Raw genomic sequence first — 16,490 nt, 5'->3', positions numbered from 1 at the left:
AAGGAAGGGGGCAACAGCCAAACTTATCACCCAGCTGCTCATTGCAAGAAGAATTACGATCGCCCACACGTGGAAGACTCAGGAAGGCCTGTCGCTGGCCCTTTGGCGGATCAAAACATGGGACATTCTGGTTGCAGAAAAGGTTACTGCAGCCAAGGAAGGCCTCCTACACAGATTCACGGACATTCTAAACTATGACGGGACTACCCAGCACAAACGCACAAGCCCCACCTGTCACAGCTGGTCCCGCAAGACAATATCTAAAAATTGACTCTCCTTGCCCCAACGGTACAATGGTGAAGGGTAACTGGGACAGGGTGACGATAAGTGTTTGAGTATTGGAGAAGGGAAGGTGCTCTACAATTTTTGTTCCATCCGATCTCTAAATAACACTGTACTTGTGATACTGTATTGCTTTCCCATGTAACCGTACCAAAATAAAATGTAAAAATAAAAATATTTTGCCAGTGCCCTGAAGTGGTCTGCCTGCGCAGGGTTGGACCAACTTGTGAGAACTGAGCACTCTAGTGAGCACATCTTGGTCGGAAGGGTCAGCTACTGTTTAGTAGGGGCTGTGTCCGCCTTCCAGTGAAGGATCAAGAGTTTGCGGGCTGAAAAAAGTAGTGTGTGTACACATTTCCTAGCCGTAGGGTCAGTATGCCGGTCCTCACTTCCAGTACCAAATAACATTGGGCCAGGGGCTAGCTCTGTAATGGCTGTGTGAGATCGAGTGAGGTGCTTGTGAACCATTTCCCAGTATGCCTTGAGCTTCGGACAGGCCCATAGAATGTGTCCCATTGTACCCATTCCCCCGCAGCGTCGCCAGCATTCGGGTGTCTGTAAAACGCACATCTTGTGGAGTTTGCTAGGTGTAAAATATAGTCTTTGGATTAGTTTGAATTGAATCTCTCTATGGCGGATGTTGCAGATATGGCGTCAAATATGTCCTAAATATCCCTTATGTCCATTGGGATTCCCAGGTCGTTGGACCATTGGAAAACAAGTGCTTGGTTATGCTTGATATTGTTAGGAGTGCAGATAGTGTAAAACGCACGCAGGCATGGGAAAGTAGTTACATTCTGTTCCATCTCGAATTCCCCGACTGTCGGACTGGCTGGTAGCATTTGTTCTGTTGTGTGCGAGCATATCACTGCCAGTAAAGCGCGATACCGCAGCCAGTCAGTCTCTTGTAATTGGAGTACCTGGCTGACTTCTTAGCTGATGGGGGATTCTCTATCATATAGGTCTATCACTTTGATCCCTGACCAGAGGGAGTCTTGGTTGGTGTGTAGTGTGTAATTGAGGCCAATCGATAGGATTGCTCTCACGCTGATCCATGCAGGGCCGCCCGATATCTGAGCCCATGAGCACTCTCATTCTGTGCCACTGTGTCAGTGTCGGACCCAACAGGGGGTGTGACCTAATATCTTTGCCCAGTTTATTCGGCGGGACAGCTAAAATTTCAGATGGGGAATACAGTGCCATCAGGGATAGCTCCATAGCCCTCCAGCTTGTCGTATCCGCCATGTTGAGCCAGCGTTTGGCCCAGCATACCTGGGCTGATTGATAGTAGGTCCGCCAAGCCAGCACAGCTCGTCCACCATCAATGCTAGTGGCTTGTAGTACTTCCAGCCAGAGTCGTGCCTTTTTGCCCCTCCATATGAATCTGGTAAAATAGGTGTCTAGGTCTTTACACATTTGGCGTGTTGGTGCGCAGGGCAGCATCATCGCCAGATATACGAGTTTTGGAAGGGAGTTCATTTTGAACGCATTCATACGGACCATGAGGGATAATGGTAGGGTATTCCACCTGGCCAGATCAGATTTAACTTTTTGGAGGGTCAGGGGGTAATTTAATCCCATATTCTTGCTCAGAGAAGGGTTTACGTAGATCCCCAAGGTATTTCATACAGTGCAATTTGAGACAGAAGGGGGCAACCTTCCGTCTCCAATTCCGAGTGGGAAGGTTTCAGACTTCGACCAGTTAGCCTTATATCCAGTCACAGGGTCAAAGTCGTGCAATAGCTGTTGTAGTCGTGGGAGTGATGTCGCAAATCTGCTGGCATACACCAGGAGGTCATCCGCATATAGCGATACTTGGTGTTCCTCTCCCCCAAGTAACACACCTGACTACTCAGGATTAGTGTGAAGTTTTTCGCCAGCGGTTCAATTGAGAGCGCGTATAGAAGGGGCATAGTGGACATCCTTGCCTGGTGCCAGAATATAGATCAAATGGGTCAGAGGTGACACCGTTGGTGGTCACTGAGGCAGTGGGGTTTGTATACAACAGCCTGACTAGTTCCAGAAACGTCAATGGGAAACCGTATATCGCCAGTACTCGGAACATTAAGTCCCATCTGACTTTATCGAATGCTTTTTCAGCGTCGATTGTTAGGATTATTTTTGCCCGGGTCTCCTTGTCCTGCTTTACGTTGTCTGTTGAGTGTCGGCCATGAATAAACCTGGTTTGGTCCCTGTGGATAAGCTGCGGAAGGATCTTTTCTATCCTTTGTGCTAGGCATTTGGCCAGAATCTTGGCATCTGCGCTGATCAGGCAAATCGGGCGATACGACCAGCAATGTTCCGGATCACGACCCTTCCTATGAAAGACAAAGATGTTGGCCACAAGCATTGGTCATGGCAAGTGATTGTCAGTATGGTAAAATACCGCCTCAAGCAGTGGGGCCAGGCTATTGGACATTGCTTTATAGAAATCTGTGGGTAGCCCATCTGGGCTGAACGCCTTGCCCGCTGTTAAGGAGCCAATAGCCCGGGTTAAATCAGTGGCCGTAATCTGGTTTTTACAGCTCTCTGGGTGGTATTGATTTTCTGCAACCGGAGATCCGCGAGGAAAGCATTGATCCAGCTTGATGATATCGGGTCTGGGTTAGCGTAAAGTTCACCATAGTATTCTGCAAAACTTTTATATATAGCGTTCTCCGTTATGAGGAGGGTCCTGTTGCGATCACGGATACCAATTATGTTTTGTGAGGCATGTCTGGCACAGAGGGCAAGAGCCATCAGGTGGACGGGCGGTCCCCATCTTGGTAGTAGGCCTGCAAGCAACTACAAAGCGATTTTTTCACCCGTTGGGTGGAGACGTGTTTGAGTTCCACCAGACGCCGATTAAGTTGGCGTACATTTGGGGGTTACAGGTGCCCTTATGTTTTATGCAAGGTGCAAGATATGAAAGATGTTGGCGCTAATCTGTGCCTCTCGTTCCCGCCATACCTTTCAGTTTGTGGGCCCACCTAGCGATGCACTGCCCCCTAAGAAAGGCTCTAAATGTGTCCCAGCAGGAGCTAGCATGGTATCCTGGGGTCAAATTGGTTTGACAGAACGTGTCAGTTTCAAGATGTTCCAGGAAGTCTGGGTAGCCCAGTGCTCTCAGGTTCAAGCGCCACATTGGTCTTTTATGCGGGGTTCCGATAATTCAATGTGGAGAAGTACCGGTGCGTAGTCCGACAATAACATGGGCAGTATAGTGCATGGGCGTACTATCGAAAGGGTGGCTATGGGGACCAGCCAAAAGTCCGGTCTAGAGTAAGATGCATGGCGGTTTGAGTAAAAGGTGTAGTCCAGGTGTTGCGAGTGTGGAGCGCACCATGCGTCTGCAAGTCTGAGATCGGTCATAAGGGCTTGTAGGGAGGCGCATTTGCACAGGGCTGATTATTGCGATAGGGGTGCGCCGTGTCGGTTCAACATTGGGTCAGTGTGTTCCAGTTGCCCCCAACGAGAGTAAGGTTCCCCATGAGGTGTGCACATTTTGCAAACGTATGTGTAAAGGAGGGTGTATCAGTTGTGGGTGCATATATATTTAGGAGGGACACTGGTTGATGTTGTATATGGCCTAGGAGTAGGACAAATCTCCCTCTATCTGCAATCGTGTGTAGGGTATGAAATGTGCGTTTGTGTATTAAGATTGATACTGCTCTCTTTCCCCGGTGCAGAGAGTGTGTGGCTGTCCCAACCCATATGTGTCAAGAGTTTTCCCCGATTCGAGTAGATCAAGGTGCGTTTCCTGAAGGAACACAATTTTGCCATGTAGATCTCGTAAATGGTTGAGTACACGCCATCTCTTAATAGAATGGCTGATCCCCCCCTGAGCGTTACAGGGTCACCAAGCGTAAATCAAATGCCATATCTCTGCTGAGTGGGCGTGAGTGGATAAGCCTTGGTGTCACATAGTGTAATTAATTGATCATGCAATACATACATGCGTGTATAATGAATCCCCAACTTATCAAGCAAAACAAATAATGCTAGAACAGTAGAACAAACATTGGGATAAGTAAACGGTATCCCAATACCGCATAGTATAAGCCCATGCATAGGGGAGGGTAGGCGGGAAACCAAGTAGCCCTCCCACACCCTCTTGTCACTCTGATGTACCGGAGTAGCGGGAGATCCAGCAGAGACTGAGGGCCTCCTGAGAAGTACGGTGAATGCAGCTGCAGGGAGGTTGTCAGCAACGCTGTTGAGTGAAGGGCAGCCACCATACCGGCGAGAAATCGGGAGGCCGGCAAAGATGCTGAGAGAGGGTTTGACAGGCCGCGGAAGCCAATCCCGAAGCAATACTGTATTGCAGCAATGCGCCACGAGCAAGAGATTCCAGTGAGTTGGCCCAGTGAGAGTGGTAACCCTGAGGCGTTCCGACAGGTATACAGACCAAATACAGTTTGAATACAGACCAAAAAGATACTGAAAGAAAAAAGGAGGCAAGAGTTGTACAATTCTCCTGACATGAGGTGTCAGTTGGGGGAAACCTGAAACAAACATTGCCAATAGTCAAGAGACATTGTATGAAAAGTTCACAGAAACCCTCATACAGGGGATGCTATTGTGGGGGAAATTGGTGAAAGTACTAACTGAAGTCAACAGAGTTATACCACTGAGGAAGTTCCATTGTGTGCTACTTAAGGGAAATGTGAATGATGTGGATAGACCTGATAAGAGAATCAAGTAGTGAACTTTTTTGGGGGGGAATGCCTGGCAGGAGAGTACATTGGTGATTTGTGTGAGCAGGAAGGGGGATATTCCTGGAAGGAGAGTAAATCAGGATATCCAGAGTTTTCAGTTGAACATTCCTGACAGGGATGTACACCAGGAAATACAAGGTTGTGTTGAAAAGGAGTTTTTATTCTATTAAGCCTTTGGTAAAAGTAAAAATATTTTATAGTTTTTAGGATAGCAAAATAAAATGTTCCTTTCCATATACTTCAACCTATATTGTGGCAAGAATATTTGCTCTGCCATCCGAAAAACTGTGAAAGACTTTCCTCTAATATATTTCAAACTGTATGGTAGAAAGAACATTTGCTTTGCCATCTTTAAAAAGAACATCAGTGAAAGAGACATTGTCATTACCTTTATTGGAACTTTGATGAAACATAGCATTTCAAAATACTTTTTCCTGAAAGAGTTCAGGGAAAGCAAAGTTAAACCCTGGAGACAAGAATGTATATTTTTGTATATATATGGTTTTGCACAATTTGGTCGAAGTAAAAACAGACATTCTATTGTACCTTTTTCTTATGTTGTGGGTTAATGTGAGGCTCAGATGTATTTCGGACATAAGGTCATTTTGCTTTAGCTTCATAGGTAGGGACATTCTCTTTTGGTCAGGGCAAGATGGGCCTTTTTCCAACCCCATTTTCTTTTAATAAATAGGACTAATTTGTATTTGTATTTTATATAGCGCCTTAATCCAAAGCGCTGCACATTTTAAAAACAGGGAACGGTACAAAAATAATTTTATATAAATATCAGACATCAATCAATTCTGGTAACAAGCAATCAGGGCCAATGAAGAAGATTAGTTTTCAGAGAGATGAAAGAGAGTAAACAGTGATAGAGCGAAGAGAGAGTGTGAGAGCATTCCAATGTAGGGGAGCATGAAGCTGAAAAGATCGGAAACGGGGCTGGGTGCATGGAGGACGTGGAATGTTCAGTCTAAAGAGACATGAGGAGCAGAGAGAACAGGAGGGAGTATAGAAAGATAATAGTACAGCAAGATAGTCAGGTGCGAGCCTATAGAGAGATTTAAAGACTACTCAAGGGAAATTAAATTGGAGTTGGGAGTGAAAGGGCAAAAGTGAGGCAAGTGAAGAGGAAATAGTCTTGATAAGAAAGTAGACAAAGTAGACGAACAGAAGAATTATAGATTGATTTTAAGGGAGCAAGACAAGAGCTTGGGAGAATAAAAAGAGTGGTAGACCATAGACCAGTAAAAGATTTGAGGGAAGATTAGGGAAGAGATAAATTTAGTAGCTTGAAAAGTGAGTAAAGAATGAACTTTCTGAATATTATAGAGATGGAAACGACAGGAACGAGAGGTAAGAGAAATTTGGTGAGCAAAAGAGAGATTAGAGTCAAAGTAGAGAGCAAGATTGCGAGCTATGGGAGAAATGGAGCGAGTAGACGGAGGAAAGGATATGAGAGGAGGTGGAGGATGCGGGAGAAGAGTGTTAGCAGGGAAGAATAAGACCTCAGTCTTCCCTGCATTTAGAGTGAGAAAGTGAGAGGACATCCAGGATTTGATAGCGGAAAGACAGGCTGTAAGAGTGTGGTGGATTTCGGGAGTGAAGGACCAAAAGGATAGAAAAAGTTGTGTATCATTGGCGTAGAAGTGATGAGAAAGACCAAAAGAAGAAATTATGGAAGCAAGTTTAGAAGTGTACAATGAGAACAGAAAAGGACCAAAGACTGATCCTTGGGGAACTCCGTGCTCGAGGGGGAAAGGTGAGGAGGTCTTGCCAGCCCAGGAGACGGAAAAAGTTCTGTTAGACAGATAAGAGGAGAACCAGGAAAGGACAGAACCTCTGAGAACAAAGGAAGAGAGAGATTCCAAGAGCAAAGAATGATCCACAGTGTCAAAAGCAGCAGATAAGTGTAGAAGACTAAGAAAAGAAGAATGTTTGGAATAGTGAGCCGAGAGAAGAGAGTTATGCACAAAGGATGAAATCTCAGAATATACAAGGCGCTGTAAGAGTTTAGAGAGGTATGGTAGGAGGGAGATGGGACAGAAATTAGAAACAAGAGGATTAGCTGTGGGTTTTCTCAAGATAGGAATGGTAGTTGCATGTTTAAAGGCTGTAGGAAAGACAGAAGTACAGAGACAAGTGTTAAAGAAAACGAGATATGGTATAAGAATAGGGTAAACCTTAGGAATAAGAGCAGATGCAATTGGTTCGGTGGGAGTTGCTGTGGGGTGAGCTTTGGCTAGCAAGAGTACTTGGAGGGATGGGGTCTGTACCTGTGGCTGATAATTTGGTGAGGGCTGGAATGGTTGGCCTCTCTGGGCACCTGTGGGGGATTTAGGTTAAAAAGGTTGGGCCATGTCTATAATTGGCCTACCACCATCTTGGATATTACACTCTCTGACCCTTCCTGTTACACTCACCTGGTATCCACAGGGACGCCACCCAGCCGGGTTACTCGCTGGTATGTTTCTCAGCTTTGCCCAGATGTGGTTTGCGGGGAAGGTTCTGCCTGAAAATACAGGAGGACTGCGTTCAAGGCCGACCGACCGGGTTAAGTATCCTCCCTCCACCCCCGTATGATTTCAGCCCCTCTGGGGCCCTCTCCTCACCTTGTGGTAGAGTTAGGCGTGCTCTCCTTTCTGCCTTCTTTGCAGGGGCGCGTTGTCTTTCATGGGTGTGTGCGGTCCAGTTACTTCACTGACGCCGGCCCGTTTGATATTGTTCAGGTAGGTCTTATTGCTGTTCTTTAGTTTTGTTGCTATCCTGCATGCCTTTCTTTGTTTAGAAATGTCTCTTTTTTTTCTCCCTTAGGTATGCGGAGCTTCAGCGTGGCGAACTGGCTTGGTCGAGCCCCGCTGGTAAATGATGGCGTATTAAGAGCGCTATGATGCGGTAAGTAAGCGCTATGCGCAGCGCTGCAAAGTCTTGCCTTTGCTAATCTGTGTTTTCCTTCCTTGTAGGTCACAGTGTTCTTCAGCGCGAGTGGAATGTCCGGAGTGGTGCCAGCCGAGAGGCGACCAGCCAGGTAAGCCTTTTGAGCAGTTCGTAACTTGCAAATGTCTCTACTGCTTTCTTTAATGTTGCCTCTATCTTTCAGGTCGTTCTGTCTGGGAGGCGTGCAGATTCAAGGAAGCTGTTCTCAGTAGCTGCGAGTGGCTAAAGATGAAGACTGCAGGCAAGATGCTGCTGCTAATGATGTTCCTTTTGTCTCCTTGCAGTTTCTGCTTCTCCAAGGTTCGAGGGAATAGCTGGACACGGTGAGCGTCACGTTGCAAGCTGCAAAGTAACGCGAAGCGTGTTGTCTTGCTCGGGTGTGGTTTAAATAGCCCGAACAAAATAGTCCAGGTAAAGTAGTCCCTAGGCTACCACACCCAAAACACTAGACCGCATAGCTTGGTTCTTTGGAACCAAGCTATGTGGAAGCCTCCATGTTGGCTGATAACACATTAAGTAGTTCCAAAGCACATGTTTTTCATGGTGTATGAGCCTGGCACCATAGGCGCCAGGAGTGGTTCCACGAGGGTTTTGGAAAAGGATGCCAGGTTCTAGAGGCCCGAGTCCTGACTCCACCTGGCCAATGGGTTTGCCAGAGGGGGTTTTGGGCGAGGGTCGTGACACTTCCGGGTGTTGTCTGTAGGGAGCTCTTCAGTTTTACCGGTGTGTGTTTTATTGGAACACACTGGGTAAGCTTGGTAGATACTTTTGTTGCCACTGAGAATACAAAAAATTAGTAATATTCTATCATGAGCAGGAGAATCCCTTCTTAGCGAACAAGGTCACTGAGATTCTACGTCTTGCGCTGTGCTTTCAGCATTCGGAAAGCATCAAACCGGCAACACCATCCACAGAGTTCACTGCTGGTACCATGAACTCCTTGAGAACTCCTTTGCTGTGTTGAGATCATTTTATTTTTTACAATAAGCACTCGCTACCATCAGCAACTACAGGGAAATTCTTTCCCTTCAAGTGAAAGCCCTCTTTCAATTTTGTTAATATGAGTGCGTGTAGGAAGGGCTTCAGGTTCCTTTAATTGTGGTTGGGGGTGCAGTAAGGTTACGCTGCAGAGTCCCCGAAGAGGCTTGGGAAGGGTCAAAGCTGCCAAGGCTTGATTGGCCAAATGCACCAGGGGACGGTCCAGCCACATAGGAATGGCCCGAGAGGTGGCACTGCAATTGTCCCCTACCCGGTAGCTGGACCCAAGGTGAGGCAACTCAGGATTTTCCCCAGTCTACTCCCAGGCCCAACATCTATTGGCTCAGCCACCCAGCCCCCCAGAGTTCCCGCCTTGTTAGTCCCCAGAACTTGGCTGGGGAATTAATCACAGTGCACATTCAGTTGCTGAATGGGAGATTGAAATTAGAGTCATTTTGAAAAACTTCTCAGAAAATATGCATTTTATGGGTCCATTTATGGTTTTACTTTGTGGTGAAATTGAGCTAAATACATTTGTAGATTCTACTGTGCTGTTTAGACACCAGCTCAGGATGCCTTGAGAACTGCTGTCCTGCGAAAGATTTGTTAAAAAAGCAAAATCCGCTATGATGATGAAATCAGCAAGACAAAAGTGGAGGAACGTGCAAACTTTACCAAGAGGTAGGTGAAAGAACGACATTGAGGGGAGAGAGTAACGAATGGCAAATGATGGAACATTCCAACACAGAACCGGTACCAGGGGATGCGCATTGAGAGTGCACCAGTGCCTGAGCAGAGCAAAAAGACAAAAGCAAAGAGGAACTGCAGGTTGTGCCTTGTGCTGCAGTCACTCGAAAAACAGAGCCCAGGTGAACTGAATGCTGGGATTTGTCGTTATAGCCTGCTTCATCAATGGTGATGTGTGATAAGGGATTTGAAGGAAGCCAAGTAGAACTGTATGCTGGGAGTTGGTGTACAGTCACTCATGAAAGTGGAACAAGAGGTGCTGACAGTAGTTGTTCTAACACTTCACCAGGCCAGCGTCTGGTTCGGAGAAGCCTCAAGAGAACCAAAAAGAACTGTCTTCTGGGAACTGAAGTCGTGTCACTCCAAAGTGGCATAAGAGGTCTAATAGAGAAACATGTTTGCACAGTAGGAATTGGACTGGCTCAGACATCCTCTTACCGGGGTTCTGGCAGCAACTCAGGTTTTCACAGAGGGCTACAAGTACAGAAAGTAATGACATACAGAGAATTACAAATGGGTGCCACAGATGCATATAATGATCCAAGGAGGTAAATGTACAGCTCTGAACCAGGCATTTGGACACAGCCCTATGCTGTAAAGAGAGCTCTGAGGAGAATGCATGGGAGTTGGCACTATGATGAAGTGCCCTGCCTGATCCTAGGGAACAGCAAGGTAGGGACTCAGGCGGCTGGGCACTACCCCACCCCAGTAAATGTTGCAACCGGTGGTGGTATGGGAAAAATGCCTGGTTACACCATCTTAGTCCCCGTCACTTGACAGGGGACAATCACATAGACACACCACAGGACAGTCCTGAGGTCTAGACTACCCCCACCCCCCACATGAATAGTCCACTCGGGAAGGACAGCCCTGAAAGCATGGTGAATGAACAAACCCCTTGTGTAATCCTGCACAGTAATATTGTAGTGCCCTTCCCCTACTGAGAGAGCCTTAAGATCCCCCTAAGCAGACCCAAAACCACAGTCAGCTTGCAAGTCGGATTTTCAGGTGTGAGTATTTTACTCTTTAGATTTAGAATGATAGAGTAAATCCAAATTCCAGAGAGTAAACATTCATTTTCTCCTTCACAAGAGACTAAAAGTTATTGGATATCTATTCAATGAGTGCATAAAGTTAAAACTGTTCCAAAAACATTATAAACAAACAGCTCAGTTTTGTGGCTTCAAATAATTTGTTAATGCTTTCCCACACAATAACTTGTTGCTTACCAACGGCATCTTCATGACAAAAAAAAATGGACAAAGAACTAGTACAGCTACAGAAACAGCTAGTTACATCGCTTCTTCATGATCGAGTTCCTCTCTACCAGCATCAATCCTCTGCCTCTCACTCCTACTGTTGCTGCCTGGAACTAACTCTGCTGCAAGGCCTCATCATGTTTTTGTTCCATCTCTCCTTCCTCTTTCTAATCGGTCTCCACAGTCTCACATTATGTTGCTTTGCCTCCCACTATTGAGTGCTGCTTTGACACCTCTTTTTGTATGGTCTATTGCCTTGTGTCTTTCTGCCTCTTGACTCTGCATTTTTAAAAGAAATCTATGTATTGTTATTTTATCTTAACACATTTGTAGGAAATGAATTCTGTCCTTATTTGAACAGAAGTAGATCATAAACAAAAAATATAAAAAACAGCAGCCCGCCTTCAGTTGTTGCCCTCGAATCAACCCCAGTGTCACCCATTCAGTGTCATCCATTCTAGAACATCCAATTAAAACAATATCACATAGCATAATTTCGGTATCACTGCATTATATCCCCAATTAAAATATCACCGTAGATATGGGCATTTGGTTCGCCATAGTCGATATTTTTTTTTTGCATCACAATATTTTTGTGGCGGAATTAACACATGGAACCATCATTTCAGTACATGGCATCTGTAGATATTTTTTCCTTGACTACATAAGTTGAGTATATCACCTCTCCTTAAATATCACTAATCGATTGACACATCTTAGTAAAGATGCAATGCAACTTTCACGTTGGCATATCATCAGATGGGTAGAATAAATATTGTAGTAAAGAATTCCAAGCTAGTTTATTGTCAGTGACATCCCTTGTGGCCCTATATGCATTTCTATACCACACTCTAGTCTCCGCCATAGACCATCTTTTCATAGCTTCCCACCATAAAAGAAATTGCGGACCCACAGCCTTCTTCCATAACATAGCTATCCTACGTTTTGCAAGAATAAATGTTAGGTCAAGAAATTTAGTTACACATTTCCTAGTCTTGGGGGAGAAAATATGCCCAATAATCATGTCTTAAGCACCCATTTGAAGGTTGCTATCCCTGAAGATTCAATTTTCTGGTGGCTAGCCTACCAGAATCGCTGTACCAGCTGGCAAGTCCAAAACATGTGCATCATATATGCTTTATTGCAATGAAAGTGGGGGTAAAAAAAGATGGCGAATATGAGCATCGAGATATCCAATATGGGGTTGTGGTAAAAATGCAAGTTCAGTCCGCTAAAAAGATGCAAACTTACCAGCTGCCAAAGTAGCACTCTGAACAGGGTGGGGGCTTCCTTGATAGCCACACAGTAACTTTAACTCGGCTGGAGAATGCCCTAAATAATAGGGTTTCATGTTAAAAAAAAACATAGATAATAAAGATGGACCACAGTTAAATATATACAATGTAGCATTAGTATATACAATTTTGCATTAGGCTGATGCATGCCAAATAGGCCTCAGAAACATGTGTTCCATGAGAGTGCATTTGTTTCATTAATTTGCTTAGAAGCCGCAGCGGCTGGTAGCACTTTGCAAGCCCCACGATACCAGAATGACACAGTAAGAAGCAAACACCGTTTGTTACATTCGAGGTCATAAACCAGAGCTCATGGGCCCCACTGAAAGGTCATGAATGCACAACCATTTTATAATTCAACATATTTAATTCACGAAGCTTGATCTTATGACGGTTTCAGAAAGCCCACAGCGGTTTCAAATTGCCCGACTACATTTCTGCCTAGGAAGAAGGTTAAAGAGGTCTTAATGTCCGACATATACATGGAAACTTGTACTTGGTTCAAGGTTTCGATAGTGTCATGGTAGAAGGTTTCTAACAAGAACAGAGATGAGATGATAGGGAAGATGAATAAAGTACTGCTGGTCATCTCAAATGTTTCAAATGAGTTTGCATTATGATGTGGGAATTGGGGGTTGGATTGTGACATCACATGGGTAGTACCAGGAGTGGTGTGGTAAGGTCTGCAGGACCCAATCATAGAAAGTAATGTATGCCCTTCTATAGGGGCTTGCTATGCCATTATCAATCAGCTATTCATGGGGACACTTTATGTTGGAAAGTGATTTTAATTAGCTTAGACGATTATAAAAGCTTGGATTTAGGGGCGTTTCTTAGACCGCGCCTTTTCATGCAGTTCTGTTCCACGTTCTGTTAGAATATTGCTGTCCCAGCTGCGTCTGGGTCCTGAATAAAACTGTTACTTATTGCATGGCATACACTCTTTTGACTACTTTTGTAATTTTTTCTTGCTGAGTTCCAAGGTGACGCGCTGCACATTTTTGGAGGCCCCAGCGAGATTCATCAGCTTTCCTTACCATGCGTGGAGATTCCAGCTGTGCTCCCGGAGTAGTGCAGGATAGCGCTTGCTGACCAGTTCTAAGAGCTCAAATATCGAGGAGGCCCATGGACTCCGATCTCGCCAAGGTCCATCTGGTCAGGGCGCTGACTTCGCTCAGATGGGCTAGCTGACCTTTGAAGGGAGACTCTGAGGTCGAGAAGAGTGGAGAATCTCCGAAAGGGATTTGTGATTGTACCCGTGCATGAATGTGCAAGGAGTGGGAGGGATTACTTTAATGGTGTATAGGACGCACCCTCAAGAGGTGGAGGGCGATTGGTCGTAATAGTGTTAGATTTTAGGTCCACTTATTAGATACGGAGTAAGTGGGCAGTGGTACATCTGTATTAGAGCAGAGGATTGCATAGGATGTGGCAGACCTGGTTAGAGGGGAGTTGCGTGTAATACAGGAAATTGGTATAGTTGCGTAATTTTTATATTCTTTTGAGGTCAAAAAGTTGAAATGGGAGAAGAATAAGAGGGAAAGAAGCATATGCGTTAGTATTTTGTGAGTAAGTAGCCGTTTATTACGTTAGAGTGGAAGTTATTGCAGTTTTTTGTTTCGTGTGGCTGTGGAGATTACGGAAAGGCCGGAGCCGAACTAGCATGTACATATTGAAATAGCTGTGTAGTGCATACAGCGGGTGCGGTCAAACGAAGGGAGGAGCAACCGCACTCTCAGTGTACTATCATAGGAAATTATTGTGAAGATGGTGGGCCTGTGGAGAGGGCCATTCATGTACTAATAAAAATTTACGAGACAGGCCTGTGGAGAAGGTCATTGTGTGATAGGAGTGGAACGAGAGGTGGTAGAGGGCATGGCCTGCAGAGAGGTCCAGTGTGAATGAAATGGGCAAATGAGTGAAGCGGTAAGTATAAGATTGAGTGAGTGCAAGTGTGTGAATAAGAATGAAGAATTTACAGTTTAAATAAACAGGGGTAAGAAGAGAAAGGGGAGGGAAGAGTACTTTAACAATTAGGAAGAAGGTGTGATAATGTGGTCCTACTGGATGGACACACCCCTTGATCACATGTGCAAGAAATGCCACAATACTGCGACAAAACAATGAAGTACCACTTTCAGTGGACAAACGACAAAGTGGGAAGTGTTATCATGAATGGCCTGGAGAAGGAACATTTGACAAAAGCAGTATTGACAGTATGTACTCATACCTATTAGTCACCTATAAAGGAGCAAAGCTCAAAAATAGGCAAGCAAAGCTCAACATTCTAGGGCTCTGGAAGTTGTACGAAGAAAAGAAAAAAAAAAGACAGAAGGGAGGGAGGGACGAGGAAAAGGGGATCATGTGACCCCCCCGTCCCCCATTCAATGTACCCACTGTTGAAACCAGCTGCAGGATACACAAATCCTAGGTGGTTATCTCAAGATAAGGAGGGTACAAACAAAAAGAAAGAAGAATGTGAACATAACTCTGGGAATAAGGATGAGAAAGTGAACAAGAACTATTTGGTGGATATTAAACTTGACTCAGTGTTCAGGGAAGCAGTAAAAGCAATGGAAAGGGAAATACAGAAAAAAAGGGAAGGTACAAGGAATGACTGACGAGCAGGGATGTACAGCCGGGCGACTACAATTTAAAATGGACAAATGGGGACTGGACATGGTTGACAGCGAAGTAGACACGACAGAGGGCGATCACACTGTATCGGACTAGGAGGACAGCAGCGATAGCGAACATAGAGTAGATGAATTCAACACATGCTATTTAACCAACGAAAGCAGGGGAAGGAGAAGAGATGAAAGGGAAGAAAAGGAAAGAGAAGAATCATTGGGGGACTGGGAAAACAGTCTTAAGAGTAGGAAAACTAGAATAGCAGTAGCTAAAAGACCACCGCGAACCCAGAGCACAAACACAGATGCCCCTTGCAAAAGCAAAAGGTGAGGTGCATTACATACCTTGGATATGTTGTACAGTCGACCTTCTCTAATGGCGGGAACGAGTAAGTGGATTTATGTTTTTGAAAAAGAAACAGCAGGTATTCCACTGGCCATAGGGGAAATTAAGCGTTTATTGGCAGTTTTGGTGGGCGAGCAGAGTGACAAAATTTGGCAGCAAGCTGGATATGCAGGAGTAAAATTAAGCTCTAATATAGATGACAGAGCACCCTTTAACAATTACACGTGTGGAAAGCTCAGAGAGCTATATCCAGATATATGAGCTCAGAGAGCTATATCCAGATACATAAGATATAGGGTCGATATTTTCATGTAAAATGAAGCCAGACAAAGAACCCGCAGAACATTTACGATCCATACAAGAGATGTGGAAACAGGAAAATAAAGAGTCCTGGGATGACAAAATCCCTTTGTTTTATCACATCTTAGGGAGGGGCTCTCTGTGGATGTGCAGGATTCACTAGAAAATATAGTGAGGATTAAAGCGAAAGAATGGCCTGAGATTCAGGCAAGAATTGTGCACTATTGTAAAGGAAGCAGGAGAAAGATAACGAGATAGGTGACAACGTAGAAAAAGCAGAAAATAAATAAGAAATAAGCAGAAATAACTGGCTAAATTAAGCATGGAAGGAGCAGTGCTCACAGGACCAGTTGTCATCCCACCCACCAAACAAGGGGGGCTCCCAGTAGCAGTGGTAACACAGCAAGGAGGATACACGCAAACACCAAACAATCAACAATGGGGGATGGTAAAGACGCAACAACCACCAGCATTTACAAGCATGCAACAGCAGCCAAGGTACTCATATGCGGCTGGGGTAAATAATTACACAGGACAGTATCAGACAGGTAAAGGGTATTATCCAATAGGAGGGTGAGTGGGGTACAGGGGTCTGGGCCACGTGTTGGAGGGCACTGCTTTGTGCAATAACTTTGGCCATTTTGCCCAAACATGCTCACTAATAGCACAAATAGGGCAGAAGGGGATGCAGCAACAGCAGGCATATCTACAAACAAAGACACCTCAACAGATGCAAGTGATGCCGGAGGAGCAACAGCTGCAATTGCTGCCCACACAAACGCAGGGAGTATCAGCACAGGGACAAGTACAAGCGCAAGGTGGGGAAATGGCAGGAGCACAAGGTACAGTGGGTGTACTTCCGGCACCAGCACAGACTCAAGTATAAGAGAGTAACGATTCTGGGACAGAATACCGTACCCCAATACACACGAGTGACAGTGGTAGGCGGCAATACATTCACATCTCCCATAAACACATTTTCGCAATAGGGGTGCCCACAGGAAGTGCAAGTGTGTCCT

The 16,490-nt window shown here is 45.2% G+C and overlaps 1 protein-coding gene across 4 annotated transcripts in view; it reads right to left on the bottom strand.

Moving 5' to 3' along the window:
• The window catches only part of SYTL4 (synaptotagmin like 4), a 1,339,985-nt gene that overhangs the window by 1,089,502 nt on the left and 233,993 nt on the right, over positions 1 to 16,490 (bottom strand). For 2 of the 4 annotated variants that reach the window (XM_069612954.1, XM_069612952.1), the window contains exon 2: positions 12,152 to 12,232. The exons of the other annotated variants lie outside the window; for them this stretch is intronic. The gene's annotated coding sequence lies outside the window, so the exon portion shown is untranslated. The remainder of the gene's footprint in view (positions 1 to 12,151; positions 12,233 to 16,490) is intronic. 4 annotated transcript variants of the gene reach the window in all.

This window comes from Ambystoma mexicanum, chromosome 5p (genome assembly GCF_040938575.1).
Source record: "Ambystoma mexicanum isolate Mex_15411 chromosome 5p, UKY_AmexF1_1, whole genome shotgun sequence".
Lineage (NCBI taxonomy): Eukaryota > Metazoa > Chordata > Amphibia > Caudata > Ambystomatidae > Ambystoma > Ambystoma mexicanum.
This window is presented reverse-complemented; position numbering and strand designations above follow the sequence as displayed.